Consider the following 8,293-nt stretch of genomic DNA (forward strand, 5'->3'; position numbering starts at 1 on the left):
GAATACATAGCACAGCAACAGAAATAACTCTATTCCATGGGTTCTACAGGTTGATTTATAAATTAATTAGCCTATAAAAACTGTGGGATTTGAATAACCACAGATGTCAATCATTAAGATTACTATATATTATACTCTGTTCTCCTTCCTGATGTCTTTTTGAGTTGTGGCTCAACTATTGGGCATCCAAGTACAATACAAAGGCGCTCTGCTCACACCGAAAGGCAACAGGTGCCAAACTGGAAGGAACACAATACAACATGCTTTAATTAGCAATAGGAAACGGAACGTATTGTGTTACTAACACAGAGAACTGTGCCTTGCATTTAAAGGGGAGCTCCACCGATTTTCTAAAATTCCACATAATTAAATGGTTCAGATGTAAACAGAATCATTCAGAGTGGTCTGGTGTGAAATGCACTGAAACGTGCTGAGTCAGAATTGTTCACAGTGCTGGTGATAGGAACCAGACCCCCACCTCTAAAAGCTCCCCCACAGAAAGTTACTACATGAAATGGTTAGATATACGCCGCCTGATGTCTGACACATTGTTTTAAAATAGTTTTGTGACAAAGTTTTGGCTTAAAATGTATATGAATCCATTTAGTTTAATCCATTCATGGTAGGGGGTACATGCAGTTGTCCCCAAAGAAAACAAATGATTTTTTTTACCAATATTAACACCACATATAAAAGACACATGTATGTCCACTGGTGGTGTTGGATTGTACACAAAATGGCTGTATTGGTGTTGTAGACATTGTGGACATTGGGACCCCTGGTTCCTATCGCCACTGTAAAGAAGTCTAAGTCTGTACGTTTCTTACCAACAAACCATTCCATGTCAAACCACTCTGAATGACTTTGTTTACATCTTAAAGAGTGAATTATTCATACATTTTTAAACAAATGGTGGAATTCCCCTTTAATGAGCTACAAGGCCTACAAAGCTGGAAAACTCAGGACTTTGCCTGTGTTAGCGACTCAAAAATGCAAGCAGCCACAAAATACCATTTCATAAGCCTCTCCAGACATTATTAAGCTGATTTTAAATCAAAATAACGCCACAAGAACAATATGAAGACCAGGGGGTGTTTCATAATGCTCGATTTATTAAGCTGCCTAAGGCGTCCAATACAAATGTCCCTTTCTTCTTCTCATTTTATAAGACTGGACTTTCGGCCTGACTGGGCATCTGTTGAACAACTGCCTTGCCAAATAACATGAGTCCTCAGTAGTGCGTCTTATCAGTGAGGCTTCATAAACTTCGCTCTTTACACAGCTGCCAGTTTGCATTGGCAAATTTTGCAAACGCAATGCGAGGCCCGAAGGCAGAACACTGGACCTCAAAGTGCACGCAGAGCGACCGGCCGCTGGTTTAAACACACAGATCCGACGTCGTGCGAAGAGAATAAGTTACCGCTCTTGAAATAATTCGTAAAGTTATAGCTGTATAGTTTTAATGGGTAGGCCATCCATCCGGGTAATCCATCTGTCTGTCGACATCGCTTTTGTCTGTGCACGCAAACGTGCATCCTGACTTACTGCAGGCAGCTACGCAGCTGTTTAACATCAAATAACTCACCTGATGTACTTTTAGCTGGTCCAGGCTATTTTCTTTCCAACTACGAGCGGTTAACAACGATCAAATTCATCCAAAGGTCAAACGTCTCGTTATTTGATTAAAATCCCTACTCGTTGGTAGCAATGCCACAAGGCTATAACAACAATAACAAAAACAGAAGCATGGCAGTTTGGACGGCTCCGCTGAATTGTGGGAAGTGTTGTGCCTCACGCGATGTCCGACTACACAAAACAGCTTTAAAAAAACTACAATCTCCATATGCGAGGAAGAAAAGCGCCGTTCAGTCAGCAACGCGGAACGGAATGTTGCAGCGGATGCCACTGTGATTGGTGGATATTTCACAAAGGCTTCAGAGGGCTTTCTCTTATTGGTGGAGCCTTTGTTTCCATCAATTTCTGACCAATTGAAAGCGTCTACGTCACATGTGAGAGCCTTAAAAAGCACAGCAGGTCAACATGTGGCGGTTGCGAAATGAGTTAGCCAGATAAGTTAATACAACCCTGCTTTATAAGTAAAGAGGCCAAAGAGGCCGTCCTTGCTAATTCTCAGCTCTGATGAGAAATTCAGGGGGTGTTTTCCTAAAGGAGGATTTCCCGGTTAGCTCGCCATAGCTTAATCCAAAAGTTTTGTGTTTATCCAGTCTGTGTATGTCACCTTTGCTCCTGTTGGACGGAGTAGACAAACGCCAGTGTTCAGTGATGAGGCTTACCACGGTATTCAACATTCACGGTATTGTTACCGTGAACACTTCAAAATAACTGTCACTGTATTTTTGTCAAAGAAGCAAATTTTTTTCTAGATACTCAAAGTAGCACTGTTTTCAGAAGGTCCCACTTTGTGAAACCAAGTTTTATTTTACTTTATTTTTTTTTATAACTGATCAGAAACTGGCTTACAAACTAACAAATGATCATATATTTGTCTTTGTAGGCAAAAGATGAGTTGTTCTAATACAATTTAAATTTGAAATTTCCAGTCTTGTTTTGTGGGGGAAAAAATCATCATTTTTATATATATATATATATATATATAGAGAGAGAGAGAGAGAGAGAAAGTGCAAACTGGAACTTGTTGATAGGAAAAGAAAATTCAATATAAATGTAATTCATTACATAACTATGTGTTGAGTTAAAATTAAGTAATTACTTATAAGAAATTATCTTATAAGAAATAATGTAAATTGAATGTATAGCATAGCAGCAAAAATAACACTTTCTATTTTAGAGTTCTACAGCTGTTTTATTGTGGTATTGGTCTGAGTGGCTTCCTAGCTCCCAGTAAATGTAGCAGTGCTCTCCTTTTATAATCAGTTCCAATCTAGAGAGTCCACTATCCAGCTGAATAAAATAAAAATTAGGGAAAAATCAAATCGTTACAATATCATAAACTGTGATAATAGGTTAGGTAATTATGGATAATAAATTTTTGTATGGGAGCACAGGCCTTGTCCTGAATCTTAGCTTATTTTATCTGACAGTTTGTAAAATAACCCCCAGGCTGGTCAAATTCAAACTTTCAGCATCATTTACCAACAGTAATTGACTCTGGTCGTTTCATTTTTCCACAGGTAAGATCATGATGCATTCTCAATTATGTTGTTTATATTCAGTGAAGCACTGTGTTGTAAACACCATCCTAAACTCTAAATGCTGACTCCTGGGAAACCTGAAACCGTTATGCATGCTAGCGAAGCAGCACAGCAGATGGAGGTTTACATTGCATTCATTCCTCCCACTGTTTGTTTCCCCCAATTAGGTTGAGTTAAAATTAGACTAGTTTTTCCCCTTTACCCCTCATGGGAATGTGTCACATCCTGAAAGTGTTGTGCCATAGAACTGTTGGACTAGCAGCACAGCACTTTAAATTCATGACATAAGTCTATTTTAAACACCAGGTGGCAGTGCACTTTAACTAAACCTTCACCATCAAGGAAAGGTCTTTTATGAATGCGGAGGTGGGGGATGTGATGATCTTTGGCCTGCTGATTGTGATTTCTAATATTCATCTTTATTACAAAGATCTGGTGGTGAACAGGCATACTTGCTCATTAACTGTGGGGGGTCATGTATTCAAATAAACTGATTTATAGGTAGAGCTCCATTGTTTGCCATTGTATTTTCTTTAATTGAGCTGTACCATTTTGGTTTCCTTTAATCAGATATATTACACATGTTTTTTTTATATTTCAAAAGTGTATTGAACCTTTGCAATAAGGGCTTGAAAACATTCCAACCTGTAATTGCATAATGAGATGTTTATAGGCTACATGCGAGGTAAAACTAATACTCTGGGTTGCAGTAAAATACTACTCAGCCATATTATCTTTCATATTCATGGAGAGATTGAATGGATGAACGGTTATACTGGAGAGAAGAAGCTTGTTGTGTTTGGCACACTGCGCTGAGCTCCTCTGCTATTGGGAGGTCATAAGTCAAAATGATATATTGGCTAATTAAAGTATAAGTGTTGATTTAACACTCACCCACCCAGGGTAAAGATTATAGTATATAAGTGGACATTTCACTTCTTCTTTTTTTTTCCTTTAGACCTTGGAATACTGTCCACTGTCCACAAAGGTTTTATATCCTCTACAACTCCTAATCGTCCTCATAATGCCCGGAGTCTCCCTGATGTTTTACTACAAGCTAAACACCTCTAACGTCCTGCCTGTGGAATGAGATCAAGGCTACCGTAGCGTACACCGCAAAGCAACCCACAGTGGCTGCTGCAGACAAGATGGCCGCCCTGCCAGCCTCTAATTGTATGCAGGCAGTAAATGAGGCAGCCCAATAAAGGCACTGAGATGGTTTTAACAGAGAGAGTCTAGGCTGAGTGCGGTGGAAGGTGCTGGAAGGCTGAGCACAGTGGGGGATGGGCTCAGTGATTGATTGATGGCAGGGAGACGGAGCGTTCTCGACCTTGTTGGATGACGAACTGCCCTCAGGCCTGTGGTTCTCAGGGGAGCACTCCCGGTTTCCCTCCCTCTTGTTACCTGTAGGTTGTTTTTTTTTTTTACTCTTTTCAAGATCAATAAAGGGAATAGGCAACGTCCAGAGTTACAGCCTGTGTTGGGATTCCATTTTGCCATATAATTACAGACCTTGTCAGGGGCTACTGTCTTGTTTTGGTTGCTTCACAACCTCAGGGACAGTGACTACTGAGTGGTAGAAGACTGCAGGAGTCTGATGTCATTACATTGTTTGGTGATTCTTCAATTAGAGACACGGTTGATTTGTGTTGAAGCATGTTACTCAGAATTGAAATAAATAATATTTAGGTAAACATGCTCAATAAAACCCCCAGTAACCTTGCTAGAAAAACCAGCTTAGACCAAATTAAGATCAGCTTAGACTTTACTTAAACTTACTTAAACGTAACCAGCTTGGATCAGGTTTGGATGCTGGTATGCTGGTCAACCAGCATGACAATGCTGGGGTGACGAGCTAAACCATAATCAGACCAGCTTAGACCAGCATATTGTTTTTTTTCATCAGGGAAATGACATGTTTTGTTGATTTTCTAATTAAAAAAAGTTACTACAACCTCAATAGGGAACAAAATTAAATATTGAATTGTTCTGCAACTTCTACTGTATAATTTTGTTTCCTGTTTTTGCTGAGTTTAACATACTGCAAAAAAGAAAACATAAATTCATCAAATAAACAGTAATTATGAATATGTTCTCTGTAGAAGATGTGTTAACTTATTTTCACTTAGGAAATCAACAAAATGTGTAATTTGAGCAGGGGTGCTGAAACTTTGGCGTACAACTGTACATTACTGGCCATGAAGTGCTTAACTGTCAGTTCTCGTTTCCTTAGTAATCACACAAACAATTATTTGGAAAAAAAGTATTTTGATTGGTGTGATGATAATGACATCATTATATAAGATATAGACATTTGAAATTAGTTATTTTTGGAAAATATGAAGCAGAAGTTTCATAAACTTTTGTAGACGAGTGAAAAGTGAAAAATTCACAAATATAAAAAGTAAGAAATATCATTGATGTGGCACAATAAACAATTAGAGCAATTATTACTTAACCTTTTTTTTAAAAATATAATTATTGTATTTCTTATTTTGTTTTTCTTTGAAAATCTATCCAGGGACAAAAAAAAGTTCCTCCTAAGTGAAAAATCACCCTACTATATTTTCAGTGACAGTATACATTAGTTTAAATGATTCTTATATTCCAGTCCTGGTGAGCCAGAACAGAATTGGCCCATCCACTAATTAATAAGCTCTTTGCGAGTTGGGATTAGGTGTGTTGGAGCAGGGAAAATGCTAAACATGACAGGGCTGTAATGTAAGACAGAACACAGTGTACCTTGGCAGTGCTGTGGCTGGACCACAGTGTAGAGCATTCACATTGTACTCACATTCCTCAGTAATGCTCCTCTTTATTCGCCCATGGTGGTCCACCACGCAACTACCATCGCAAACATCCTGTTGCCTTAACCTTGTGCTTGATACATTAGCGTAAACCTCACCACACCACTTCATTGTTGTTTAGGGCGAAGTGATGTTAAGAAAGGCATTTAATACAATTGACTGAACACAGAAATCAATACCAACATCCTTCTCAAATTCTAGCCCATCTTTATTTCAAATTCTAGAGTAGGCCCATCTTTATTTCTATGGTAATGAAGGCTACATGTTATGCTAGCCACCTCTGTTTATTTCATGTTATTCCAGTTTGACTATTAAACATATTAGTAGACAATTACTCACAAAATCTTTCAGCATTAACCAAACAAAAATAAGAGGTTATTGTGTTTACAGAACAGGCCTTGCTTGGTTATAAATCTGTGTGCTACCAATAACTTACTTTAACCCCAAACTGATCACAATTGCAGCTTAGCATTTCCTGAATGTAGGCTGTTGAGTTTAGTTTTAACCTGTAGGCTTCTTGAAATGCTGAATTAGTATCCTCAGCTGCCTTGTGGAAGTTAAAATTAACAAAGGAACGCAGTTGCCTACCTAGCATTAGCATAGCAGATGATGTAAAAGCTATGCTACGTTTTAGGTTCACTAATTACATTTCAAAGGATTCTACTTGGTGGGTAAGTACTTGTGAGTAAATAACACCACGGCTAAGCTAAAGACGTGGAGCTAAAAACCCATTCAGATGGTGTCTGGAATGTGGAGGCATCTTGCCACTAGCTTAGCTAAAGGTATTAGCCTGTTCTTAATATCTATGTATTATAGATAGCTAACATGGTCTCCTACCGAGCTGAAAACTCTAACAGATGGCACATAGTAAAATCAAAAGTGTTGTATTAACACCTACGATCTACAGCGGAGACCAATATAACTACAGATTAGTCCCCGGAGACCAGTTTAACACTGTAAGTGCTGGTATTAGGAATTTTGCCAAGTATGCTGTTGCATGTAATGGAGTGGTATACTTTAGCTAGCTTTGCTCCTCCTCATAACAGTTTCATATCAGGGCCAGTGCAGGAGTGGCATGATGTTATATGGCTGATTGATGACTGATGTAGCAGCACATCTAAGTGATGTATGACTAGACTATGTACTCTATGTATTTGTCAGTGTGGCATGTCAAGCATGACTGGCTTAGCATGCTAGCACAGGATGAAAGTCATGGCTGAGCCTGAGTCATCCCAGGTGTCAGACTGTTGTGTGGTGAGATGACGTCTTTGTTTACATAGTCGCTGGTGGTTAATGTGTTGCTAAACAGGGCAAAGTGTGCTTTCGCGTAAACAGCAGATTCTCCCACGCAGGCAGGTCTGATCATGCCTGACTGGTTATAATTCACTGAGCTTAGGCTTGGTAGGTGACATCATTTTCTTTTTTTGTGACGATGACTGACACAGGATGCAACTGAGGTCAACAAACAGGATAGTGGACGCTTTATGTGTATAACTTAATGCATTCATTGTACCGCACTGAGTTTCTCATTTTGGTCTGGCAAATTATAGTTGTGTTTGCATGAGCCAAAATGCAGAGATTTAGAAACATTTAGTGTGTTTTATTTTTATGTAATGAGTGTTAATGAGTTTTTTAAGTAAATAAAACACATACTTATGGGATTTAAACATAAACAATAAATAGTGTAATGCTGAAATCAGGAACAAACATGTGACGGCTGTTATTGTCCTCTTCACTATTGTAGAGAAGCAGGCTTTGCTCGATTGACCCTAGCTGAAGGCAGTAGTAGATAAGTGATATCAAGAAGATTGGAGCCAGGGCTGAACCCGTAATTATTTAACTGCTGCCACATCAAGCTGACCAGAGTTTGCAAAATTTCTCTGATATTTGAAAAAATATATTTTATCATAAGTTATCATTAAGACCCTGCGATGGACTGGCTACCTGTCCAGGGTGTTTCCTGCCCTCTGGCCGGTGACTGCTGGAATAGACTCCAGCTCCCCCCCATGCGACCCAGAAGAATAAGTGGCTTAGAAAGCCACATACTCAAATATCTTTACAAAAGCTTGACAATACCTTGACATGATTCATAATGCTGTCCAATCAGTACTAATGAGAAACTGTAGTGATATTTCATTTTATTTGAGTCTCTACATAAAGGTCTTTGTAGATAATTGAAATTAAGCTGATTAGAAGCAAGACTGTCAAATTTGTTACCATGCTAATATTAGCTTGATTACATGACACAAAAACTGTCTGATGTATCCCAACAGTGTGACTTTATATATAAATAATTTGCAGTTGCACTGTAAA

General features: G+C 38.7%; 1 protein-coding gene across 2 annotated transcripts in view; it reads right to left on the reverse strand.

Moving 5' to 3' along the window:
* calcoco1a (calcium binding and coiled-coil domain 1a) overlaps positions 1-1,818 on the reverse strand; it is a 41,701-nt gene extending 39,883 nt beyond the window's left edge. For both annotated transcript variants that reach the window (XR_005008501.1, XM_036592524.1), the window contains exon 1: positions 1,586-1,818. The gene's annotated coding sequence lies outside the window, so the exon portion shown is untranslated. The remainder of the gene's footprint in view (positions 1-1,585) is intronic.
* Between the last annotated feature and the right edge of the window lie 6,475 nt (positions 1,819-8,293).

Source organism: Colossoma macropomum, unplaced genomic scaffold, assembly GCF_904425465.1.
Source record: "Colossoma macropomum unplaced genomic scaffold, Colossoma_macropomum, whole genome shotgun sequence".
NCBI lineage: Eukaryota > Metazoa > Chordata > Actinopteri > Characiformes > Serrasalmidae > Colossoma > Colossoma macropomum.